The 27243-nt window shown below is 47.6% G+C and overlaps 1 protein-coding gene across 1 annotated transcript in view; it reads left to right on the forward strand.

Annotated features, from left to right (window-relative positions):
* The window catches only part of ASIC2 (acid sensing ion channel subunit 2), a 925293-nt gene that overhangs the window by 158952 nt on the left and 739098 nt on the right, over positions 1 to 27243 (forward strand). The gene's annotated exons all lie outside the window — the stretch shown is intronic.

The raw sequence follows: 27243 nt of genomic DNA on the forward strand, positions 1-27243 counted from the left end.
CCTCAGGGCATGTCTCCTGCAGGCCAACCCTGGGGAGCAGGCAGGGGAGAAAGGCTCTCACTGGGCACTTAAAGGAAGTGCAGCCCAGTGGGGGCAGGCCCAGGCTCAGTGCCTGGTAGGAGCACCCTCTCCTTGGCCTTACCTCCCTTGTCCCTTCCTGCCCGCTTCCTCCTGCTTCGGTCTGTCTGCCTCTCTCTGAGCCTCAGTGTGATCTATAAAATGGATATCTCAGTGCATTCCTCCTCCTCATTGGGCTTGTTCTTGAGTCTAGTGGGATATGAATATGAAAAGTCTCATTTAGCTGATGTAGTTTCCTTCCGAGATGACTGTGGTCACCATGACTGTGCTGAGCCCAGGGCTGGGTAGGCTAACAGCCATTCCTCTCTCCACAATGCTCAGGCCCCAGAGGGCCACACTCTCGGGTGAGGATAAATCAGATAGCATTTCCCCCCTTGGGAAGTACAAGGAAAATAAACAATCTGGAACAGAGGCACTAAACGGAAGGGGTCGATAAATTGCCACTGAAAGTTTAGAACCATCAGCATGTTCTGATACTGGTTTTGAGACTGAATTTATGCCCCCTGGGTGATCTGAAAACCCCAAGACAAAAGTTTTATTTAGAGGAGCTCAGGGTTGTCAGAAGTGAACACAAATCCTGTCTAGTACCCACCTTTGCTCCAGGGTGCAAACTGTTCCCACTAACAAAATTCTAAGAAAAGGAGCATGTCACAGTTAAACATCACTCTGTTATCAGGAAACAAGACACCCTTAGAGTGAATGAGAGGAAACGATGGCAAGGACTTGATTTCCTGACCCTCAGTTTCCTCACCAGTGAAATGGGACAATAATGCCTGCCTCTCCAGCTGGTGTGTGGAGGAAGTGCAAGCCACGTGTTTTAGCTCAGGGCCTGGTGTGTGTTATGGGTGCTCAATGAGAGGTGATGGCTGTGATTATTTTTTCCATTTATTTTTCTAATATCGTTCAGTGAATGCCCACGCCCCTCCGACACACACGCCAATGTCCTCATTCATGTGCAGACAAAGGAAAGGCACTGTAAATAGAAAAATCACAGGATTTGGTCCAGGAGGTTTAGATCTGAATTCAAGCCAGCCCCTGGGGTCTGGAACCTCACCTCTGAATTGAGGTGGTGGTATTTTCATGTTCTCTTCCTGCCCAAGGTTGTTTGAAGATGAAGTGGTGGGTGGGCTGGGAAAGCATTTTAAAAACTATACAGTGATCTACCCACTTCTCCATTCATTTCTTCCGTCTTCTCCCTCGTGATGTTTCTACCCTGAAATGCGGGGTGTGGAGTGTTCGGAGGTGAAGTTGGGGCAGTGAGGGCGTGTGGGGAGGTGGTGATTTCCAGCCTCATTCTGCGGTTTCCACAGGGCCATGTCAAACTTCTTCCCTGAGCCTTTCTCCCCATCTCAGGACACAGGATCACAGATCACCACCTTTTATATTTTTGCCGCGCTGGGGGATCAAGAAAAAAATGTGGCCTGGAATTCAGAAGATCTGGTGTTGGGACTCTCTTTTATCATTTGTTCGTTGGGAGGCCTTAGTCAGTCCCCTTTGTGGGCCTCGGTTTTCCCATGTGTAAAATGGGTGTGTGAGAACTAAATGGGGGTTTTGTCGGAAGATTAAAAGGTTAGAATACATAGCCTCCAAGATCTCAGGGTGTGAAGTTACCATCCTGAGACTTTGGAAGACAGAAATGTTTGTGGAATGGCGATGTCCTGTCATTCCTGGAGACAGATGGTTCTGTAACCAGTGAGAGGGAGGCCCTCCGTGGGACCTGGCGGGCTGGCCCTTGACCCGAGCCGAGGTTTCTAAAACTGGGGTGGCAGCTGGCATCCACTGCTTTGCCAGTGAAGCAAATAGCTTCTGCCTCCTCAGCTGTCCAATTGGAGTTACATCTTAGCAACATGCAGCATCATCTTCCTCCGGCAAAATGTGAAGTTGGAAATAAAAAAAGCTTGACCCCTGACTTCAGGGCCCCAGTCCATCTCAGCCACTTGTTTCCATAGTGATTGTCACTGAGAAATGACTTGCCACTCACTCCTCTCTGGCTTCGTGTCCCCCATCCAACTCCTGCCTCCCGCACACACACTTAGCTGATGAGAATAAGGACAGACCCAATAAAGCAGAAAATGCACTGGGAGGCAAAAGAGATGGGTCCCTGCCCCGACTCTTCCACTGGCTGTTATGTGACCTTGAACAAGACCCTGCACTTCTCTGGGACTGTTTCCTCATTATTAGCTGACTTCCAAAGGTTCTGAGACATTGTACAATTGAAGGCCGGTCTCTGCTCAGGTCAGGGGGAGTTGCATTTTTTTCTTCACAGTGAGAAGGACGTGAGAAGCAGGGATGCTGCTAAAGGACTTCACTTACCCCAGCTGGGACCGTCACCTCAGGATCCCAGCCCTGTGAGGGGCTCCGCGTCTGCTGGGGCCTCACGGCAATGATGTGCTCCACACTCCATGCGGTGCCCCGCTTTGCTCAGTGCGCCTCTCCCTTTTGGCATCTTTCCAGCTTTCTACCCTCTTGCCCATTGGTGACCTCCCATCCAGCTTTGAGAACCTGGCCAGTCGCCATGTCACAGCAACCTTCTTCGACCCCTCTCCTGCCACCCGAGTCCAAATGAAAACCTCCTCTATTTGTCCCTGGGGGCACCTGTATTACGGCCTGGGTGATGCCCTCTGGGAATGTTGTGTCCATGTACTTCCTCAGCCACATGCCCATTCAGGCTGGGGTTGCCCTGTGGTCATCAGGACAGCCGCCTTTCTCTGGCTCCAGGTGGCTCCTGCAGGGTGGCAGCAGCTCTGTCCCGGCAGGATCACGTGCGGATCCCTGGACATCCACTCGGACTGCAGCCATTGCTCAACCTCTCTTCTGCCCCAGCAGTCAGCTCTAAGGTGGCTTCCCTCCTGGACTGCCTCAGAGCCAACCTGGGATAGAAGCAACCACTGCTGTGGGGATTGGTGGGTCTCTGGGTCCCTACAGCTGCCCAAACTCCTTGGGTCCCGGTGGAGAAGACAGTGGGGCCAGAGACCCCAACTCCACCCCAGTCCACTACCCTGAATGTAGCTGCATGTCCACATGTAGGGCTGAGAGCAGGTCTCTGGGGGTCCCACTTAGGAGGAGCTCCCTGGGCTTCAGAGTGCTGCTAAGGACAGCCCTTGTGGTGTAGGAGCATAGTGTCTCTTTGCTGTCTCTATGCTTTGTGCCCCGCTCTGGGTACGTCCTGCAGGGCTCCCTTCTGGGATGGGGCAGATCCCTTGCTTTTTTTCCCAAGAGAGTCTGGTAGGGAAATGAACTGAAGAAGTCTCTTTCTTCATTGGCTACAACCATCTTTCCAGCTCAGTCCTGAGCCTCCTATTTGGGCTTCCTTCAGGGACAGAGAGGCTCTGTGGCCCACTGAGAGGCGGGAGTCCCACCAGAGCTGGATTCACCTGGATTCCTGCAGTTAGTCTCCTGAGCCAGTTCTCACCCTGTGCCCTCCACTCCCCACCCCATCTGAGCAATCTCTTCATCCTGCTCGTCTGATGCTGCCACACTTCGAGTGAAATCCAAACACCACAACGTGGCCCTCAAAGCCCTGAGAGACCTAACCCGCTCCCCTCTTCAGCCCCACTGCACACAACTTCTCGTTTTCTCTGGCACTAGCTGCACATACCCTCTTTCTGTTCTTCTGGGGAGAAGGCCCTGGGCCTTTACACACACTCACCATGCACTGCCCCCGACCACGTCATCACTTACATCTCAGCTCAGATGCCAGACTTCCCTTGACACCGTAACCTAGAGCAGGCCCGCTTGTTGTATTTCTTTAAAATACCCTGGACTTTGCCTTCTTAGTCCTGTTTTGGTTCACAGTGATTTGTGTATGTGTGTTATTTGAGGGATGGCTATGTTCTCCACTAGTCTTTAAGCTCTGCGAAGGTAGGAACTATATTCTTGTCAACTGTTTTATCCCCAGTACTGTGCTTACCACAGTTTATTGCTGTGTTCAGTTTCATATTTATTGCCAGGAAGGAAGTAGAGTTGGCAGGAGTTGTAGGGAGGAAAGGGGGAAGGAGGGGACTGCGTATTGCTCACCTCTGTACCCGCAGTGCCCAACACTGTACTGGCAAAAGGTTGACATAAGGAAGGGAGGGGCTGGCTGGGTCCAAGGAGACCACTGATTCAGGAAGATAGTGGACAGAATTTATATTTATCTCTATAGGGATATTGTTGGAGACCCCCTTAGTCATTGATCCATGCTCTGCCTCTGAGTCTTGACTTGGGGGGTTTCCAATCTGTAAACTTAGGCTTGCTCATTGAGAAGGGGTACCAGATGATAGGGATGTTTCAGGGAGGCCCCTCTGGCAGCTATTACTGCAGCCATGCAATGGCACAGCCCAGAGAACTTGTTTCTACAGGGAGGCCAGAATGTGTCCAAGGTGCCCACAGAGGTCACAGAGTGAACCAGAGCGGAGCCCTCACTGGTGGATACAGCCAGGACCAACGTACTGACTAGGAGAGGATGGGTGTGGAGCGGAAACCTCATGGTCCTAAGCCTCCGGCATGCTGTCCAGTCTGTGCAAACCATTTGCTGGCTGTATGACCTTGGACAGAGACTTACTGGGGATAGCTTTTCCATCTCCCTCCCAGGCTGAAGGGCAGGAGCCAATGACAGAACACATTAGTGCTCAGGGCAGGCACTTTCCTTCCGCTCTCCTCTTCATCTCTGACATCAATCAAGGCCTCAGGCTCACCTCTTTCAAATGATTGATGCCTTGGTCTTCTTTTGGACTAATGCGGTCCCTGGTCTCCCCCATGACGATGGGCACTATCAGCTTCTCTAAGATGCTCAGGGACAGCTCATCTCCCAAGGGGATTGTTGCTTTGAGTTTGCCAGAGTCCTTCTGTCGCTTGAGCCAGGGTCAGAGGGCATCGTTGCTGACCACACCCCCTGTTCTGCTGTGGGCAGCAGCAGGGCAGACCCCTCCTGAACTCAGCGCTCTGGCTCCTGCTGCCTACTTACCATCCCTTTGGCCTTCATTCCGGCCTTAGTGTTCCTACTGGGTCTCACCAGCTCTACGGAGTTCACCCTAGTATAGGAATCCAGCAATCAGAGCTGTTTCACCCCCAAGATCTAGAAGTACCCACATGCCAGAATAGGCGGTCTCTTGACTCATTCATGGTCTGTTTGCTTTTCATGGAGGAGGGCCAGGGGACAGGGGGAGTTGGATCCAGTCCCAGCCTTTCTCAGTGGGAATGGTTTGTGACCTCAAAGAGCCTCTTTACTTCTCTGGACGTCCGTTGTCTCATCTAAAAAACAAGAGAAAGAGATTGAAAAAAGGAAATCACTGGGCCTAGAGCCAACCGATTCTGCTTCTAGAACTGATCCAATTACCAGTGGGCTGTGTAGCCTGGAGAAGGTTAATTGACTTCTCTGATTCTTTCTTCTACTGTACAGCACAGGACTATTGGGAAGATTAATGAGGTAATCATGGTATGACTCTGCACTAATTGTGAGGTATTCAACCAACAGAAGGTGTCCTTGTGAAATTTAAGGAAACTTCTAGTTCTACCATCTTGTGACAGCGCTCATGACAGAACAGGACACCCTTTCTAGACTAGGGAGCCAGCAGGAGCTGGGTAGGGGAGAGGGCCCTCACCAGTGAAGTGGGTTGTCTCTAGGCCCCCAAAGTGATGGAAAGAGCCTTGTGGGCAGCAGGGAGGGGTGTGGTGAAGCCAGAAGACATTCAAAGGGAGAGACCCCAGCTGAAGAAAGCAGGGACTTCGTCCCCTGACCCAGCTGGTCCAGGAGTGTCAGGACAACCAACATCTTCCCTTCCTGGCCTCCAGTCTGTGCGGCGCCAATAAAGGCCCTTCTTCTCCCCTTTTAGGGCAACCTTCCAAACTCCCACGCCTTGGCAGTAGCATAAGAAGGAAAATATTTATAGGATTTAGCACGGGAAGCCCCAGGCAGATATTTAAAATTCAGATAGCTCAGGAAACCCATCCGCCCTGGGGGTCTATTCAAACTAAGCCAGAAAAGGAAAATAATAAAATAAGTGTAAAGGCTCTCACTGATGCTTCCCCAGAGATTTGTGCCAAGCCTAAGGCTGAGTTTCCTAAAAAACTAGTATTTCTTTCTAGATCCTTGCTTTTCACAGCCCCCAAATCACAAGTGAGATCGGAGGGCCCAGAGATGCTCAAAGTCAGCATTTTCTCTGCACCGTACACTCTGGTCATCTGCACTAAAGAAGAAAAATCCCAACGGCAGTTGTAGGAAAAAAATCCCTTTATGAATTAAATATCAGTGGATCTTTGATTTAGAAGAGTGGACGTTCAGAATGTCTGACAGCGGGACAGAGCTGGCTAGGTACGTCGCAGCATCGTTATTAAAACAGTGTTTATTCCAGGTGGGAATTTTTGTAATAACAGTGAGGAGAAGAAAGCAGGAAACGATCCTGTAGATAAAAGATGAACTTACCAGCTTGAAAATACCCTGCATAGAAAGAGAAAGGCCAGGAAGTGCCCCAAAAGTCTTTGGACTACAGACTCATGGGAGATTTATTGTTCTTTCTTTTCAATATGCTCCAAATTCTCTTTAATATGTGTACATTGCATTCTGATGAAAACAAAAACAAACAAACAAACCCCCATAAGTGGTGGTTGAAAAGAAAGGTTTGCTAGCAGCAGGGATGGTCCAGCAGCCTGGTTTCCACCTCATGAAGCGGGGGTCAAGGAACCAATGTCCCAGACTCTCTGAGGCAGGGAGGCCCCTAGCTCTCCCCAGTCAGGCTTGGCAGAGGGGAGTGGTGGGAATTTATCAAGCACCTATGATGGTGTGCCCGTTCCGAGGGTAGGCACTTCAAATGTCCTGAATACACAGGGACCTGAACAGACAGCCATTTCTAGCCCATTCTATAGGCGTGGAAACCAAGGCTCAGAGGGATATGTTAGTGCTTGTCTTCTCACAACTTTATAGAGTGATGGTACACAATCTCAGAGTCCATGCCCTCATCCTGCAGGGGAGGAGATGAGGCCTAGAGAGGGCCAGAACAGTTTTCAGAGTCATACAGAGAGAACCTGGGGCTTCTCATTTCCTCTCCTGGGGCTGTTTCTGGTGCAGGGGAGTTCAACCTGCCTTGTGACTCCTGGGTTCCTTTGTCCTCTCAGCTCCTGGTGCCTGGTAATTTCTCCTCTGGCTTTCCTCCTGGGCCCTCTGCACACTTTCCCCCTGCTTTCCGGTGCTGGCCACAGGCTGGCTGCCTCTGGCCCTGGCTACTGACTACTTTCAGGGGCTACTCCCATAGAACTTCTGGCCAGTGCTGAGGTGGCCTCTGTCCGGGATCACATTCCCAGCACAAGGTGAGGGTCAGTCACAGACTCCCTCTGCCTGCTCTCTTTGGCCTGACATCCAGGAGGCTAGACATTTGGGTCCACTGACTCCTGAGGTGGGTTCTTTAAGCCTGTTGCTGACCTCCAGAATCCTAACCCTCTGCAGCACCCTCGGGTGTGGTAAATCACTGACTGCCCCTACTACCCACCACCCCTGCTCCTACTATGCATCCCCTGCCCTCCCAACTCACCTGGTACTTCCTAGTGTCCACCAGGGTCTGACTCTGAGTGGTTTTGTCCTTGCCTGGACCCTGCTGAGAGACTCTGCTTCCGGCATGGTCACCTCTCCTCTCTTGCCCCTGGCACTTACCCGACCCCCACCCTCTTACTCAGAGCTTTCATTCATCCACAGTGTTTTCACCTATGAAGGAGATTTGATTCAGGGGCAGTAACATTCTTCAGTTTCATTAAAGTCAGGATGTCTAGGATATTGGCCATCATTTCAGTAGGTAACATGTATTGAACGTGTCTGATGTGTTACTTTTTGGCTCTAAGTATTCTACATGTATTATCTCCTATAACCCCACAGTGAGCCTGTGGGATAAGGATGATCATCTCCCCATTTTACAGATGAGGAGACTGAGGTTCAGGGAGGTGAGTGACATACACAAGACCACACATCCTGGGATTAGTGGAATTTGATCTCACTTAGCCAGTCCACTGTGCCACCTCCCAGACACAGGATGCAGCTAAGAACTTAGAGTTTATCTTGAAAGGTCACAGGAAGGGTAGCAGGTAAGGGGTGCTAAGGAGCAAGCTCTCTGGCACTTGTGAATCAATTGGTTCAGTACCTTTATTGGTCCCAGAGTATACAGTGGCTAAGAGCACAAGGTCAGGGGCCAGACAGACATGGCTTCAGGTCTCACCTCTGCCACTTGTAAGATGCATGACCTTGAGAGAGTTATTTATACTCTAAGCTGTACTTTTCTGATCTGCAACTAGGGAATAAGATTTTATAGGATGCTGGCAAATTAGATGAGATCTTGCTTGTAAGTGCTTAGCACAGGCTTGGCAAAGTAAGTGGCTGTATTGGCATTATGGTGAGAGCTGTTTTCATTATTATCCATTACTATCACTGGTTGTACTCATCATTAATAAATACAAGCTTTAGGTATTAATGCTTTTTCTAGCTTCTACACCACATGCTGGGTAGAGAGGTTGAACTACAGCATGCTACCTTTGCACTCTGGGAACCCCAGCCTACATTCTATTTGAAATATAATAGAACCACTACAATAAAATAATGTTCTTTTCTTGGTGAGAACAATGACGGCCCAGTGGAAGTTAGACAGAGGGAGTGACATTTGAGTGAGTTGGGGATGACTAGGAGTTTGTGGGGTTCAGAGAAAGGGGGAAGCGTATATAAAGGAGTAAAGATGGGGAATCAGTGGAGCAGAGGGTTCGGAGAAGGGCAAGCAGGCCTGTGGGACTGGAGCTGGTGGCTTGTAGGCTCACAGGGGCCATGGTGGGAGGGCTGTTGGGACCAGGTTGTGAGGTGCCTCCCACAGCGTGCTGCTGGGAAGTCTTGCCTTCAGGCAATAGGGGCCCATTTTCATTTTGAAATTGACACCTGCTAGGATCCTTCTATCACTGTTTAGGGTGAAACACCAGAGGACCTGAGAGAATGAGAGGAAGGAAAAGGCTTGAGAAAGAGTAAGGAAACAGAAGTGACTGGGTGGAGTTTCTGTGTTTGTGTCTGTGTGAGCTGTAAGCTGAGATGAAAAGTTAGATGATGATTTTGAACACTTCTGCTTAAGAAAACTGATGAGTGGGTTCTACTTTCTAGTAGAACATCTATGGGACTTACAGACTGAGCTTCCTGGTAGGCAACTAAAAATTGACAGGTTAGAATCCAGGATGGCCTCCCTACATCCTTTAGGATGGATCAGGCCCTCCTCTGTACCCATGGCTCGAGCCCTTGGCATTTACGTTCATCACAGGCAGATCCTGTTGGTTTTAATGCCCAGTGAACTTATAGCCTTTTCATGAGACCATGAGGCCAGGGCCTGTGTCTTCTCCATTATTCTATTCCTAACATATGGCACAGTGCCTGGCTCACACAGGTACTTCAAGAGATGTTGCTAAAGTAATGAAAAACAGCACATTTGAGTTTGGAAGTCAGAAGTCAGGCCGCCCATTGTGAGCTGGGGTTATTCTGGGTGAGCTAGGAGGAGGCTGTGGCCTCAGAGAACCAGCCCCCAAGAGTGAGTCACCTAGAGCAATAATGCTTCTTAATCTGACCCTCGGAGCCAGATGAGGGGCCGCCCTGCCAAGAGTGCTTTCTGGGAAGTCCGGCTTCTCAAGCCACCAGGACCTGGGAGCGGATCTGGGAAATAGGATGAGTGTTGCTCAGTAGCTCTGCAGAGCTGCGCAGCTAGGAACAAATGTCTGAAAAACAGTAACTACAAGGAAGTAAGCAGCTGTTGACCTGAAAGAATCAAGTGCTTGCTATTGATGAAAACAAACAGAACTACCAGCTTGGCTGCCCTGGGAGTGAAGAACTCCTACTCTCTGGATGTGCCTGAGCCAGGCAGGGGTGCCATCAAGGGGATGTGGCCGAGGCCTCTTGTAGCTCTGAGGGTCTCGGGTTTGTTTGGGGCCTGTGTGATTGAGCATCTGTGAAGCTGAAAACATGTAGGCCAAAAGGCAGGGGCCCCTCTCTCCTTTTAACCATGGCATCTATTTCCCATAGGAATACTCCAGAGTGTACTAGAGTGGTCTTGTTGTCTGCCCTGTTTCTTTCCCCTGACAAGGTGGCCCTAGCCTCCCAGGCTGGGGCCGATTACCTGTGTGTGAGGTCCTGGAGGAGGGGACTTTCCAAGTCACCAAGCCACTATCTCTTCGCAGATGGGGGCAGTCAGTGACCCTAGTTCCTGCCCTGTCCTGTTCTAATCTCTCTCCAAGCTTGCGTTAACTCATCTGAAAAATGGCAGGATCCCATTTGCCTTGGGAGTGGTTGTCGTGTGTTCAATAAACAAACATTCACTGAGTATCTAGTATGTGCCAAGCACTGTGTTAGACAAAAGAGACAGAGACTCCCTGTCTGGAGGAGAAAGTAAAGGTGCAATTTACTGCCTGGGGGCAATAAGAGCTTTGATGACAGTCAAAGCAGAGTAAGGGGACAGCCATGGTCCTAACTAGTTTGGGAGAGTGAATTGGGGATGGCCTCTTAGAGAAGGTGGCTTTCTGATTGAGACCTGAATAAGGAGGGAGGAAGGGGAACAAAGGTCAGGGGAAGGGTATTCCAGGTAGAGGGAAGCGCTCTTGCAAGGGTTCTTCAGTGGGGTGAGGTTCTTGTGTTAAAGCAGAGCAAGGCCAGGAGGCTGGGGCAGAGGGTGGGAGGCCAAGAACTACAGGAGATGAGGTGGGCACACTGGCCAGGGCATTATGAGAAGCCTGTAAAGGGCTGTGGCTGCAGAAGTGGCAGAATCTAAGCCTGATCAATATTTCCCTCTCCCTCTGTTCACACAGAACCTCCGATAATCTCTCCAGCCAAAAAGGTCTCTAGAACAATGTCCGAAAGGAATATAATGCAAGTCACAAATGTACTTTTAAATTCTCTGGTGGTCATACTTAGAAAAACAAAACAGGTGCTATATTTTATTTAATCGGTCACATTCAGAGGTCCTTCCTGATTAATGAAGAACAACTCATGAGGGCTTTTCTTTCCCCAAATGGTACCAGCAAGCTGGCTGGTGGCTTGAAGGACCCAAAAGACCCTCCTGATTGACAACACACAGAACCAGACTTGGGTAAGCTGGTGTCAGCTACCTGGGAGAGCCTTGCTACAGTGGGCTCCTGTATCGGCCCTCCTGTTCATCAGGCCAGAGGAAGAGATGTGAAGAGAGAATAAATGTAGAGACCAGCCAGAATAAATGGGAGCTGTGGAAGCAGCCATTCAAGGCTCAGGGTTGGGCTGGTGGCTAGTGAGAGGAGAACCACTGCTTCTTGGTACTTTGACTTCATTGCCCATGAGGAGGACACTTCTGCATGCAGTCCACTGGGGTCTGCTGCTCACAGCATTTCACATACTTAGGTGGAGGTGGTGGGTGGGTAGGTGGGGCTGTGATCCCAGCCCCTGTCTTGCTACCCCAAGATCCTAGGGGGTCACTATTGTAGCCCACTGAGATACTGGGCAGAAAATTCTGAAGCAGAATGAGCCAGAGTTGTCCCAGAAAGGCCTGATATACAAGCTACAGAAAGCTTGACATATGTTGTGACATTCTCCTTATTATGGCTCTTGGGGTCCAAGTAAAACTCAAAAGGAACCAGGGCAGACAACTCCTCCCCAATAAGGTCTGAGATGTGACAAATACAGGAAAAACAAGTGGTAGGATCCAGTCTTCGGCGCTTAGGGGATGAAGAAAAGGTTACTGATGAACTTGCAACCTGTTACTTAACAGAACAGCAGTCTTCAGTTACTATTAATTGCTGCATATTTTCTTAACTAGACTGAAGAGTAGTAGAAGGCTTAAAATACAAAGCTGGTCACATGCGACACCCAGTTGACATGGGCTCTGATAGTTATGCTACCGTGAAGCCCACTTCTGCAGCCAGCTACTTGGGAACAAAGAAGGAGACTGAGCTGACCTACCCACACTGCCTTTCGCTTGTCATGACCCAGGGTCTCTCCATGGCTTGTTGACCCCTTTGCCAGGGGTCCCACCCCTTTGCCATTACAATTTTGTGAAGTCTCTTGTTTACTTTAATGTTTACTTCCCAGCCCTTGTAATAATATAGGCTCTAAACAGCAACACCCCACCCCCACCCCAGCCCCTCATCCTCCAAAGCCAAAAGCTATTTTAGGCTAAGGTGAAGGAAATGCTTTGCATAACAGGCAATCAACCTAAAGATGTGTGCACAGTGAATTTTTACAAGGCAGGAAGGTGCAGTCCAGGTGGCTCCTCCCTGGGCAAAGCTACCTGGGCAGAGGTCGCTGGCTGCCCTGCAGGGGCTTGACCCCCAGGGCTGCCACCAGAGGAAGCTGCTGAGCTCACCCTGCAGAAGGGTCTTCTGTGCCCAGCCTGCGAGCCGTGTCCTTGCCTTTGCCTAAGTGGGGATCTCAGCAGGCAAGCCACCACTCTAAAACCCTCCCAGAGCCCCAGAAGGTGATAAATGCAGATGCAATCCGAGGCTACTTTTTGTGAACATTGAATTAACTGTAGAAAATTAACTAAATGAGGTTGGTGAGTGAAATGTAAATGAGCCCCAGCTCAGCAGGAACCAAGAAAAGGATCACAGTGGGAGACAGAGTCAAGTAGGAGACTGGGAGCTTGGGAGTGAGCAATAGGCAAGTATAGAAAGCCTTGTAAACAGCTTGCTAAGCTTGAAAGGCAGGTGACACAGGGACTGGATGTGAAGGGGATGATGAGGAAATAAACGGAACCCCCCTGCAGTTTCTCAGGTTTCTGAGACCCAGTGAGGGGCCCAGTGAGAGGAGGGATTCACTTACATTGGCAGTTTCAGGACAGGCACCGGGGCCCCAGACTCACCTTTCTCCTGGTGTCACCTCCTCTCTCCAGGAATCTGCTCCATTTTCCAATTTGCACCAATGGACGCCCTGTACTCACTCAGACCTCCTGCATCCCCATACCCCTCCCTGGTCATTGCGGCCACCTTCTGGCTCAGCCCCCTGCACTCCCTCTGGAGTCTGGAGCCTGTTGCTCTCTCCATTTCCAAGGTGGGAATCTGGCAGACAGTTCAGCTTTCAAGTGAGGCTCAAAGCCCTTGTTTTCTGTTCAGTCTATGATATGTTTGCACTTGGGCCAGGTGTTCTGCCTCAGCCAGTCAGAGAGTGAGGGAGGTGGAGGGTCACGTCATATAGAATGTGGGTCATCTTAGAAGTGTGATTGCACAAGAGTGAGAAGCATATCACAGAGCTGTGCTGTCCGTCTACCACCAAGCTTCCAGTGAGCTTCTGGCCCCATGGGGGTGCCCCACCCCTCACCAAGAATCCCCACCACACTGGCCCGCTGCTGCTGGTATGAAGGTGGTGCACTCCTTCAGAATGTTGGGCTGGAACACCAGGAGGACCTCTAAGCAGGGTTACCATGGGCACGTGGGGACGGGCATTGCTTAGAAGAACACAGGTTTCCATGAAACAGCCCAAGTTATTCTGCCTCTGACACCCAATAATGTGGTTTTTTACAGTTGGCAGGAGGCAAGAAAATAGACTAAGACATCGAAATGCCTCCCAGGGAAGCTTTTCTCCCATATGTTTTTCTTAAACCTGTGGTGCCTCCTACTGCTTGCCTGCTGTCACTCAATAGCAGTTGACAAATGAACCCACAATTAGCAAAATTAGCAGACAGTTATCATCCAACAGATAACTCATGCCTGGATTTGCTGTCTTGTCGGTGTGAGTCAGCCCATGTGTTAATGGCTGTAATTCGATGTGGTTTACAAAACACACAGTCACATCTAACTGATGGGCATTTTCTCTGATCTAGGGATGGGGCAGGGAGGCTGGGAAGAAAGGCTATGGAATGAATGTAACTTTGTGGATCGATTTACTGATTCCTGACTTGCAGAGTGACATTAGACGAGTGATTTAACCTCTCTGAGCCTCAGTTTGCTCAATTATGAAATAGCAATTAATAGTGGGATGGAGTGAGTTATGTAAAGCACTTAGCACAGTGCTTAAAACAAAATAAGACTACGAGTGACCTACGTTGGTATTTTTACAACTCTTAAGGGAATTAAATAACTTTTTTTTTGCTTTTGCAAAGAGGATAGAAACTTTCAGATACTCAATCACCTAAACATGTTTGAGGACTCTTAACTTAGAACATCATCTGTGAGGCTCCCAAACATCATTGCAAGTGATCAATATTAAAAAACATTTTCTCTATTCTTTGGATAATAATACTGGAATTTGAACCTTTTGCATCTAAAGAATATACTCATTTGGGCACACACAAACATTTAGAGATGTTTTAAGACCCTTAAAATATAAGTATAAGTCATATCTTCAGTATTCTGAAATCCTGGAGGGCATCCACAGTGCTTTAGGTGGGGTGGGGGGGGTGGGGGAAACGGGAGTAAATGTTAACAGTGGACCACAGTCTCCATGCCAGGGGTTCAAGATACACCCAAGCAGGTCAAACCCTGGGAGGACGTGGGCATCAGGCCAGTTCCCTGGATTTAGAGGAAGCACAGATGGATCAAACCTGGGCCATGGGAGCAGAGCTACGCCAACCACAAGACTGACGCGGTACCAGCCCCAGAACAGGGAACCGGGGCTCCTTGAGCCAGACTGTCTAAGGTGAGGGTGATTCTCAGAGACTGCACTCAGGCAGGGCTACAGATGAAGCCACATGGCCCTTGTTCTGCTGATAGGAGGGCTACTGCCACCAGCCAGACTTCTCAAAAATGCCCAATTCCTGGTCTACAGACTTGGATACAGAGAGTCTGTGGCCTTCTCCTTTGTTCCATATACCAGAAGTAGGGACTGGAGAATTATTTAGATGTGAAGGTCCCATGATTTCTGGGTCCCCAGCTGCCTCCCCTGAAGGAGAGGAAGGGCCATGCCTATGCTGCACCAGATGCTCACCTCCTTGCCCTCACGCAGTCCTGTTGTGCAAGTTGGTACGGTGGTATGTCCATCGTCCTTTCACAGGTGACGAACTGGCTTTGAAAGGGTTAAGGATCCAAAGGCCACACAGGTGGGCTTGATTTGTGGTCTGCTTCCTCCAAACTCTCTTCTTTGCTGCTACACTGAACTTGGTTTGTTGAAAGATCTCAGGTATCAGGCCTGTGGCAGGTGATGAGAGATGTCAGGAAGGCAGAGCAAGCCCTGAATGTGCTGACCCTAAATTCTACTCAGCTCAGAGGTCAGGGGGCAGCATCTGAGGAGTGACTGTTGTGACATGTGTGTCTGCATGGTCGTCACAAGGCTGACTTGTGTTTCTTCACTGTCCCCCTCTCCCCTGCAGGGTTCGAGCTCTGGTTGAGGGTAACTTAGAATGACAGGGTGTTGGCTGGCCTGAGGCAGTAGCGGCACAGTGAATTGAACAGCCCCGGATAGTGGGCAGCTTTGTCTAAGCACGAGCGTCCCCTTACTGTTCCCTGCCGGTCAGCAGCCCCACCAGGACCTCATCAAAGAGGCTTCTGAGAAGGCAGGAGAAGGGGATAGAGGAAAAGATTACAGCTGTCTCCACAGTCCTCACATTCACACTAGGCGAGTTCCTAGACAGGAACGAGGAAACAGAATTTTGGCAAGTGGAAATTGGACTTTAAGTGCTCTGGAGAGGCTCCCAATTAAAGGAAGTGCAGGGCACAGCCCTCTGTAGCATGACAGTGTCTCCCCCGCCTTCTAATTTATCACTTTGCGGTGCTGAGATCTTGTCAGTGAAGTTTCAGCTGCACCAGGAGGACTCTATGCTTAAACCAGCCCAGCTAAAGGATTCCAGAGCATGGGCGTGGCTGCCCTGCAAGCCTGACCCAGGAGCTGGGGTGAGCTGGGAGCTACACAACCAGCACTTCTCCACAATGCAATGCAGGAAGCTGGTAGTAAAGTGTTCCCACCAATGATGGTGATAGCTGCCATTTATCAGGGGCTTTCTAGGCCAGGTCCTGTGAGAGGTGTTTATAAATATGCTCTCTGATTTGCCCCACAAGTCTGTAACTCTGGTGTTCTAACAGATGACCAAAAAAAAAAAAAAAAAGATAAAAGGTATGGTGGGGAAGGGGAGGGAGGGGTGTTCAGATCTGCTCAAGGTCACACAGCAGGTGTTAATGAAGCTGGGAGGTGAACCCAGCTCTGTCTGTCTGTGAGTCCTGGGCCCCTCTCCTCAGTTTCTGCCTTGTAGGTGCTGGGTGGGCATGAGGTACAGGAGGTGGAGGATGGGGAAGAAGAGTTCTGAATTTCACTCTGGTCCAGCCTGGGCTGAGAGCCTGCCAACTGTCTCCCTTTATTCTTCCCTTTCCCTCCTTCTCCCACCTTTTAGATTCTGCCCACTGCACATCTTAGGTCTGTTGGTGGTGCCTCAAGAGCATTTTTAGACTGGTTTGAGCCACATGCAGCAAAAAATTTTCAGACTTCCCCTTACAACTGATGCCAGCCAGACAGCCATGGACTCTGAGCTCTACTTCCCTGCCCCAAAGCCTGTGCAGGTAGGAATTGCAGAAAGGGGAGTCCTGTTCCCCATAAATAACTTGAGAACCTAGCCAAGTGGAGGAACATTTTGTGAAAATGTGTTTGGAGTCAGCTGACTTGGGGCTTAGACCTGTCTCTTCTTTGGTATTTTGTGTGACCTTGAGAAGTCATTTTCCCCAAGCCTGGACTTGGTGTACTCTTCCATAAAGCCAGGGTATGCCTTGGGCAGCGTGATAAATAAGTTCCCTCCAACAGCACCAGACCATCCATTTCCTCCAAATGTGGTTGGGTGGATGGATAGACCACTCAGCCTTAGAAACCAGAACTATCTCTCAGACATGGTCCTTGTTTATCACCCTGTCGTCTGCTGGGGAACTTGGAGATCTGAAAGAAATGGGTTCCATTTTTCTTTCTTGGCATAGAGCTCTGGCTGGCATTGGGGCATCCCTTGCTCTTCACATTCTGATGGTAGATGCTCATGGCAAACAACTCCTCATGACCAAAGGCCCCTGTGCTTTAGGAATCCTGCACCCTTGTGCTCACCTGGGTCCATTGCAGAGCCATCAGGAACTTCTCTGCCAAAGGTTCTCTAGGATGGAGGTAGAGTTCTGAGGAAGGGCTCCCGAGTCTTCCAGGAGCAGGAGCGAATGAGCCTTAGGGATAATCTTTACTTCATCTTCCATGTGGCCTGGTGGTTAGGACCACAGATCCTTAGCCAGCTTAAGGGATGGGGAAGAAAATTATCTTTTTAGGAGCTAATCAGCATTCTATGTAAGAAGGGGGTTTTCCCTGTGGCCTCACTCTGTCTAAATCTTACATTCGCCGTTCATAAGGTGGTGAAGTATTGAGGCTGGGCATATGGGCATTGAAACTGCAGGGTTTTAAATGCTGGCTTTAGCCCTGACCAGTGTCGGTTAGTTAGTTGGGCATCATTCCGCAAAGCTAAAGTTTGCCGGTTTGATTACTAGTCAGGGCACATGCCTGGTTTATGGGTTTGGTCCCTGGTCAGGGCGCGCTCAAGAGGCAACTGATTGATGTCTCTTTCTCACATTGACGTTTTGCTCCTTCTCTTTCTCCCTCCCTTCCCTTACCCACCCCCCCAAATAAATAAAATCTTAAAAATACATAAATGCTGGCTTTTCCTTTCACTGTCAGTGTAATGTTAAGAAAATTAATAGAGCAAAGCCTCTATTAATTTCTGTATCTGAAAATTAGGAGGAAAGTATATTGGTATTTTCTTCCCAGTGTTGTTTGTATATTATTTGATTAATGCTTGAAGGTATTTAGATCTGTCTTTTCCTGATAGAATTAAGATGTTAGCTCCTTGAGAACAGGGGCTTCTCTGTCTGAGAGATGGCTATTCCAACCCCTAAAACAGTCAGTTGTTATCACTGAACAGAGGAATAGGGGTTGTCAGGGGCTGAGCAGCTTCCTGGAATGCAGGGCCTTCTGTGCTGAAGCCAGGGAAGTCCTGGGAAACAGGTGAGTTGGTCACCCTACAGAGAGAAAGAAGGGTGAGAGAAATGGAGGAAAGAAGGGAGGGCGGGGAGGGAGGGGAGAAAGAAGATAGGAAGGAGGATGGATGGAAGGGAGGAAGGGAGACAGGAAGAAAAGGAGAGAGGAAGAGAAGGAAGGGGGAGGGAGGGAGGAAGGAGGGAATTCACTATTTTACAAATAAAAAACCCCAATGTTCAGAGAGTTTATTGAACTTGTACAAGACCTACAACTAACAACTAGCAAAGCAAAGATTCGTTACTAGTCTTAATCGTCAAGCAATAATGGAAGCTCTAGAAATCAGCAAGCCCATTAACACCTCGCTGTGTGGCATCAGCCAAGTTTCTGCTCAACCCAGCCTCAGTTTCCCCACCTGTGAGATGAGATACCTAGAGCTTTCAGAAGCTATCTGAGGGAATGAAAGACGGCCCTTCCGCAGGTTAGACAGTTCCATTAGTCAACAACACGGTGCTGAAGGGCCCTGGACCAAAGAGGGGTTTGTGCCTCAGAATGTTTCCGGACCTAACTGCAGCTCTGGGCAAATCCTGAGCAGCAGCGCTTCGTCATTTTCAGCACTGTTCTTGTTGGTGGCAGACTGAGAGGAGCTGCTTCAGGTGGGATGGAAGCACAAGCATTTGAGAACATTCATGTCATCCTCTCTCCTGTGAAAGTTCCCTGTCGTTAGCCTGGTTTGTGTCATTTATCTTGTAGACTTCCCATCTGTCAGAGATCTATGCCAGGCCATCGGGACAGATCATGCTGTGGCAATAATTCCCCATCCAAACTGTAAAGCCCATTTTGCACAAGGGTCTTTAAGATAATTTAAAGCAACTCCATTATCTTTCCTCCTTAAATACTGAAGTGTTTCCCAGTGAGCCAGCAGCAGACCCTCTGCTTGGGATTTTCCACATGCACCCTCTTCCATGTCACTGTCCCGATCCTGCCCAAGTCCATCTTTTCAGGAAGCCTCAGCTGCCTCCTGCCCACTCAGCTCCTTCTGCCTGGAAGCTCCTTGAGCATGTACAGTCTATATCACTGACCTGGCACTTCTTATACATGTCCCATCCCCTAACCATATCACATCTCCTGCAGAAATACTACTGATAATGATGATTAATAGTTTAATATTATCAGTATCATTTTATCATTCAGTAAGTACTAGGTATCTTTCTAGGCCTCTGCCTGAATTATTTTATTTAATCTTGACATCAATATACCTAGGTAGATGCTATTACACTCATAGTATAGATAAGGCTAAGAGAAGTTAAGAAACTTGCCCCAAGTCACATAGCTAGGAGGCAGAAGAGTCTGGACCTAAACCTATGTCTTTCTGATTTTATGCTCTCAACTAAAACACTTTCCTACCCTCTGCGCAGGGAGGGTTGTTGTATTTCAAAGCATAGTAAATGAGGGTTGTGGTTAATTAAATAAGTAATAAATGCACAAGTAACATCAGCTAACCTTCACTGAGGATTTGCCCTAGGCTGGGCACTGCTATCAGAGGTCACTGAATCCTCCCATAAACTTTGAGTTAGGAACACTGTCCTCTGACTGTTAAAGACTGGGTATCTAGGGCCAGGACAGAAGCTGATGCCTGGGTATCCATCAGGGGCCCTGGCAATGTGTGGGATGACACCAGAGTCTGGGGAATGATAGTGTGTAGGGGGGTACCTGGAGGTGCCAGGGCATCCCTTTGTATCAGTTCCTGTGTCAGGACAACCAAGATGCCTTTAATAAGACTACTCCAGCTCAGAGCACTAGTTTCAATGAGTGGAGAACAGCTGTATGATTTTGGGGCCTCACAGTGGCCCTTCTATACCCTGATCTACTCATCACCCTGCTCTCTTGGGAAGAAATCCTGCTCAGGCAGTGTTGGGAACCACTCTGCCTGGTTTCAGGAGTTGTAACTGACTCCCATGGCTAAGGCTGAGTGAACAACCTCTAGAATGCGAGCCACTAAGGAGACAACAAAGCTTGTCTTTGGCAGCGAGTGCTGCTTCTGCTTCTTCCCCTGCCCCCAATGCTTGGTTGGCTAGTCTATGATGGGTAAGACCCCTCAGAGGGGGCGCAACCTAAGCCAGACACGATCACTTGGGAGGCCATCATGGACAGACTCAAGAGGCTGCAACAAAGAGGGAGTGATGGACCCTTGCCCCCTAGCTATTCTGACGTAACCTGAGTCCCCATTTCCATCTGGGAGAAGGGCTTCCTGGCTCTAATCCACTTAAGCCTAAAATCTATGATGGGGGAGGCAGTGCAGGCCCTTGCTGGCTAGAGTGGGATTTGGGGTGATTGGGCATAAGAAAGAGTTCCTAACGTCCTGTGAAACCTGCTTTGCTAAGAATGCTTTCATTCCTATGATAAGGGTCCGAGCAGGATATGAGTATGTCTCCCAAAGCTTTTGCAACCCTCTTGCCTGACAGAAACTGACTCAGACTAAGTCCTCAGATTTCTTTGAAATGTTATCTACTGTTTGATCCTTGCCGCCTGTATTCCTGTGTATTACAACCCAATAAAAGCCATTGAGGAAGGGGCTCTTGGCTCTTCTCCTCTGAGAGATTGGTCACTTCTCCTCTCCAAGCAGATCATGTCTTGGTAGTTTCACTTTCATCTGTGGTGGACAGGGGGACTTTGCAGCAAAGTTTCTCCCACAAGGCAGTAATACTGATCCTGGGAAAATCATAGGTCAGGCTGATGATGCCTTTTTAACCACCTGGATCCAAATCTGTACCTTATCTGTAATCCTTGGGGGAACTTAGGGTCGGAGGTCTGAAATGGCCTGCTATTTCTTCATCTTCCACCTCCTGCACTCAAATTACCCAGTAATCCAGATGGCCAACCCTCAGCCCCAGCCCACTCAAGAATTCTGGTGGAGCTGATGGTGGTGGTCATGGCGTGTCCCCATTCCACTTCATGTCATTACAAAATAGCAAGGACAGGCCGACAGTCAGGTACACTGAACTGGCCCTTGTTGCTACTCAGGACGCCAGGCTAACTCACAGCTGACGTCCTAGGATTCTTCAGGAATGCCAGTAAGACCCAAGTCCTCTCTAGGATGACGCAAATGTGTAATAGCATCTTCCTGAGTATTTTCCCCCAACATCAGCCTCTCCAATGCAGGATTTGGCGATGAAATACAGTGCCTTAATGGCATATTCAGTGAGGATCTACTCTTTTTTTCTTTCTAGAAAATCATTAATGGGTCATGGTTTCTGACAATTTCACTTTTTTGTTTATTTGTTTCATTTCTTCCAGTCCACAGTTTTTTTCCTCCAAGCTAATAGTTAATACTCCATAAGCAAGTTTAAATGAGCCTGAAGATTTATTTAAAAGAACCTGTGGGAAATCTTCTAAACTTTTTCTTTAAGTAAATAATTCTTCTTTAGTGCAAAAAACCTGGCCCTAAATGGTGCCTGTGCTCTGTATAGGTAAATGCACACTAAGCATGTTGGGAAATTCTTTCGAGTGGTTGGTGATGCAAAGATAAATAAAAGCCCCTATGCTGAAAGAATTTGCAGTCTAATTGGATGGATAAGTTACCTACACAAATACTTTTTTCCCATGCACAAATGGAAACTGCAAGACAGAGGTTCATATAAGGTGTTTTGGGAGATAAGAAGAAGAAAAGATTATAACTGACTAGGGCAATAAGCAAAAGATTTATAGAACAGTGTCATTTGAGGAAGGCTACAAAGTATGCATAAGGTTTGTCTAAGCAGAGTTGGATGGAAAAATATTGCAGGGAAGGAAACAGCAGAAGCCAAGTCAAGGAGGTGGGAGAACATGAAAATATGTGTAGTTCAACCTGATTTACGGAGAAGGCGCAATGAAGCAAATTAAAATTGGGAAGATGAATCGGGAGTGAATGAAGAAAAGCTCACATTCACCACTCTGAGAGTGTGTGTGTCTGTGCCTGCGCACCAGGCCCCGGAGGGCAGGGACTCTATCCATTCTAATTTTGTCTTCTTCACAATGCCCAGCACAGTGCCTGACACAGAGGAGATGCTGAAACTAATGTTTGTTGAATTATGTTTATGGCGTTTAGCAATCATGGAAGGTTTGAGGGGAAGAGGAGGTTAATAACAAAGGCCTTGGTATTAACAAGATTTGTTCATTCAGCCACTCAGGTCTGGGAGACCTTTAAGGGACTGCTCAGGGGGCTATTGGTATGATCCCCATCTCCAGCATCAGGGGTGGCAGGAATTGGTGTGGTGGTCTGTGGAAGAGAACAAACGTGGGAGCTGTTCAGAGACATGAGAGAAGGAAGATTAGTGCGACAGGACTTGGAAATGGACTTGGGAGCCAACAGCCAAGAGGAATTGTCATGACTTCAAGGCTCTGGGCCTCAAGGACTGAGAGAAAAGAGATGTAATCAACAAAAGAGTGAAAGTCAAGAGCAGTAAGTCTGGAATTGAGAGTTCTGGAGAAGAAACAGCACATGTGATGTTTGAGGCTCCCCTGGCTTGTGGCTCTGGGACACCCCTGAGGGAGGTGTCCAGTGTGTAGGGGGGGAAGCTGAGCTGAAATCCTCAGAGGAAAGAGGATCAAAATAGAGGACAAGAGGTCCCAGGCCAGAACATGGGAAAATACCTACATTTGAGAGGAAGGAGAGAAGTCAGAAAATGTGTGATTAGAAAGGCAGGTGGAGAAACTCAAAAAGCACGAGTCAAGCAGAGTTATGGGACGAGTGAGGTGATGGAGCCAGTGCTGGCCCGCGGTGGGTGGTGTTCAGTGCAGAGACCCCTGCTGCTGCCCCCATCTGCCTGTAACATTTGAAGAACTGCCCCCATTTCTTCAGACTCCCCTGCATGCACACCTCATGGTAGCCCCATTTCCAGGTGAAGAAACTGAGACTCAGAGAAGTCAAGTAAGTTGTGCAAGGAGATGGAACTGGACTTGAAGCTGCAGTGCTCCAGCTCTGGGTCACACTCAGGTGAAAAGAGGCCATTGATGACAGTGCTTCAGAAGGCACTGATGACCGCATTAGGTTTCTGTACCAGTTGGGACTCTTTCTGCTGCAAGGGACATACCTGTATTTTGCCATGTATAATGTGCACCCACGTTTTTGGCCCAAACTTTCAAGGAAAAAAAATCTTTTGTTTTAATTTTTTAATTCAATTTTTTATTTATTTATGTTTAGAAATAAAGCCAATTATCCTATTCCAGGGTATTATTTTGCATACAGATATCATTATTACTTCCTAGAGTTATACTTTTAGTGCATAAGCACAAATAAAAGAATTTAAAATGTTTATATAGATATGGAATTAGTACTACCCATGTATAATGTACATCCTTACTTTTCCCTCAGAAGTTTGGGCAAAAAAGTACACATTATATATGGCAAAATATGGTAAATACCAACAAACTGACTTAAACAATAAGTTTCCATTGACTGAAAGAGCCAGCAGATAGGAACGGCATTATCAAGAGTGACATAATTTAAGGATTCAAATGATGTCACTAGGATCAGATTATTCCTCCTTCCTCTTCTCCAGGTTCATTTCCAAACAGGCTCTCTCTTTGTGATGGCAAGTAGTTACTTGCAGATTGAGGCCTTCTCTCTCTTGAGTTTAAATCCAACAGCAGAGAGAAAAGTCCCTCTCAGCAGTCCCACAAAAGGTTTTACATGCCCATTCCTTCACAGTCACTAATTGCCTTAAGCCAAGGCTGTACAGACAGCCTGGGAAAATCTCACCAGTTGAGAGTGGGAAAGAGAGTGATTTTCCAGGAGGAGCACTGGGGTGCAATTACCAGAAGAAGAGAGAACAGGTGCTGGGGAGAGTGGCAGAAACAATAGGTGTTTATTACAGGGGCCTTTGGAGAAAGTATTTCAGGAGAGTGGTGAGAGGAAAGCTGGCATTGAAACAGTTAAGAATTGAACACATGATTAAGATCCAAGGGATATTCATTTGAAAAACTTGAGAAGCAGAAAAATAGGATGTATGTGGAGGAGAAGTGGGAAAATGTCTTCTTGAATATGGATAAATCAGAGCATGTCTGTAGGCTGAAGAAAGGAGTCCCTAGTGAGGAGGAAGACTTTGAAGATGTAAGAAACAGCAGGGCAATAGGGCAAGGCAGGAGAGGGTAGAAGGCAGAGCTGAGACAGCCCTAGACTGTGATGGGGGCCATTCACCTATGAGAGGGGAGTGAGAGGAGACAAATACAGAGGAACACAGAGAAGCTCCTGCTGAATGATGGGCTTTTTTAACACAGGGCACACCTGTGAAAGTGCACGTCTTCTTGAACAGAGGTCTCAGCTTTGGGCAGATGTTGGTCCTCACTTCCTGGATTATTGGTCTTGACACTGGATGTTCATACAAAGCATTGCCTGTGAAACATGTGGCAATCTATCCTAATACTTCAGAGGAAATTGGCCCACTTGATTTCATTGCTGATGCCCTTGACATCTGGCAGGCAAAAGTGAGGGCAGAGCACTGGCTGCTCATACATTTCTTGCATACACTCACTGTCTTGGTCCTAACCTTCTGGGTTGGGTTAAGGCAGCCACAGTGAATCACATGGAAGGTTATAACCAAGATGGCTCATGTCCTCTAAAAGTGTTTATTTCTATGATATAGAAAAGAACAACACAAACCTATGTGCACTCTTGTCACCTGATCAGCTATGACCGCTTGATAAGGATTTGGGTGCCCATGTCCATGAGCTAGACATCTCAGGCAACCCAGCTTCCTCTCCCAGCTTGCTCCTAATCTCAGCGGTGCAAGGCATCTCAATGTCATTGAAAAATAACAGTGTCCAAGTGCCCATCAGTAGATGATTGGATAAAAAAAGCTGTGGTACATTCACACAACAGAATACTACTCAGCCATAAAAAAGAAGGAAATCTTACCATTTGCAACGGCATCGATGAGCTTAGAGAGTATTGTGCTAAGTGAAATAAACCAGTCAGAGAAAGAGAAATACCGTATAATTTTACTTATATGTGGAATATAATGATCAAAATAAGCTAACAAACAAAATAGAAACTGACTCATAGATACAGAGAACAGACTGATAGCTGTCAGAGAGGAGAGGCATTGGGGGGCTGAGTGAAAAAGGTGAATGGATTAAGCAAATTAAAAAAAACCTCATAGACACAGACAACAGTATGATGACTGGCAGAGAGAACAGGAGATAGGGGAAGATGAAAGAGAATAAATGGGGGCTAAATGGTAATAGGAGACTTCACTTTGGGTGGTGAACACACAATGCAATATATAAGTGATGTATTATTGAATAGTACACCTGAAACCTGTATAATTTTATTAACCAATGTCACCCCAATAAATTCAGTAAAGCACACATACATACAATAAGTGCTTTGGAGTCGTACTGGCCTGGACTTGAATGCTGACTCTGACATGTCTGTGTAACCTTAGCAAGTGACTTCAGCTGTCTGCGTGTCCTGGCTGATGCCACCCCACATCCATGTTGCTCCAGATGTCTCTCCCTTATTGTCAGCCACCTGTTTTGACTCCAACTCAGTTGGACCCACTGAGGCTCTGATAACCCTACTGGCTGCTGGGAGAGGTTGAATATATAGCTGGGAAGTTCAGGGCAGTTAACACCCCATGGGCCTGACTTTGAGCAATAAGATACAAGAGACCAGGAAAACCAGCCAATAAACTAGTTGTCTGTCCTTCCCATGTGTAGAGGTAATATATGGCTTCCCCAGGTCAGTCCTGTGTGATGGACCTACCAGCTGTGTTTTTTGCCATGTTATGGCCAGTCAGTTATGCAACTCCTTGGGACTGCCTCCCTTCCTATGCTACTCTTACCTTCTGCTGTATCCATGCTCACCTGGGATTGTGTGCCTCACCCCGTAAACCTGTGGCTCTGACTCTGTGTTTTAGAAACCCAACCCAGTCTCTGAGCTTTAGTTTCCTTACTTATAAAATTCAGTTATTGATGATGTCTGCTCACAGGATTGTTGGCGGGATTAAATAAGATCATGTGTATTAAACACCTCGCCTAGAGTGGCACGTTGTAGGTACTCAGAAAAATATGAAAAGTACCATTATCACCAATTAAAGCATGATGATGAGAGTTACTATTTTGGGAGTGTCTGATCTATGCATAACATTTAATCATTTTATTTATATCATGGCTGACAGCAAGAACATCTTAAGGATGGAGAATAAGACTAAGTGCATTTTTAAAAGATTTTTTTTAATTTTTAGAGAGTGGGGAAGGGAGGAGGAAAGAGAGGGAGAGAAACTTCGGTGTGAGAGAGAAACATTGATTGGTTGCTTCTTGTACGTACCCCATTTGGGTACCAAATGTGCAACCCAGGCATGTGCATTCTCTGACTAAGAATGGAACCAGTGACCCTTCACTCTGCAGAGCAACACCCAGCCAACTGAGCCGCACCAGTCATGGCTAAGTGCAATTTTTAATGACACACATGAAGAGAGATGCATCTTATTTGGGAGTCTTGCCTAATAATTAAGAAGAAAGGAGATGGTATTCCAGATTTGTTACATAAATAGAATTAGGTGGATTGGGATGGTGATAGTAACATCCTAGAATACAGTTTATCATAGAAAAAGATTCAGGTGGATCAACATGAGTTAAAGGGGAGGTCTTTGCCTCTTTCAATGCTAGAATAGCAGAAGATGAGAATCAAGAAAAGTTCCTTGCCAAAGAATTTAACTTAAAAATAAATTGTATTTTATTAGTCACTAAGTTCAGCTTGCCATGAGAAAAGCACAACAATTTTGCTATTGAGCCACTTTAGTTAAAAAAAATGTGTTAAAATTGGATTGTTACCTAAGCAGAATACATTGTGAGAAAATGGTAATAGTTAACATTTATTGGAAACTTAGTCCTGTTGGATGTGATGCTAAGCTCTTTACAACTATCTCATGTTATCGTTCTACAACCCTTAAGGTGCCAAGTCATCTTGGATCCCCCACAAATTGAAATAAAGAAGCTGAGAAATGTATGAGCATTGGCCAAAACTGGGGGAAATTTTTGATTAAAAAAGTTGTAAGCTAGAAGTGCTCCTGGAAGGTGGAGCAATTAGAATGTCATTTAAAAGTGCTGCTGACAGTCTGTAGTTTGTCTGGGCAAGCATCCTGACAGTTGCCTGAAGACAGAGGTTCCCACGTTGTACTCCAAGGGCCCTGCAGGAAGGACCAGAGTTCAGGGGAGGGGGTGGTAGGGGGTGCTCCAGACTCCCCGCCTCTGATTTCAATAGAGAAATCTGTGTTCAAGCATTTAGCATAATGGAATTCCAATAAAGTATTATTGGAACA

This window comes from Artibeus jamaicensis, unplaced genomic scaffold (genome assembly GCF_021234435.1).
Source record: "Artibeus jamaicensis isolate MK-2021 breed Jamaican fruit bat unplaced genomic scaffold, CSHL_Jam_final contig_1998, whole genome shotgun sequence".
Lineage (NCBI taxonomy): Eukaryota > Metazoa > Chordata > Mammalia > Chiroptera > Phyllostomidae > Artibeus > Artibeus jamaicensis.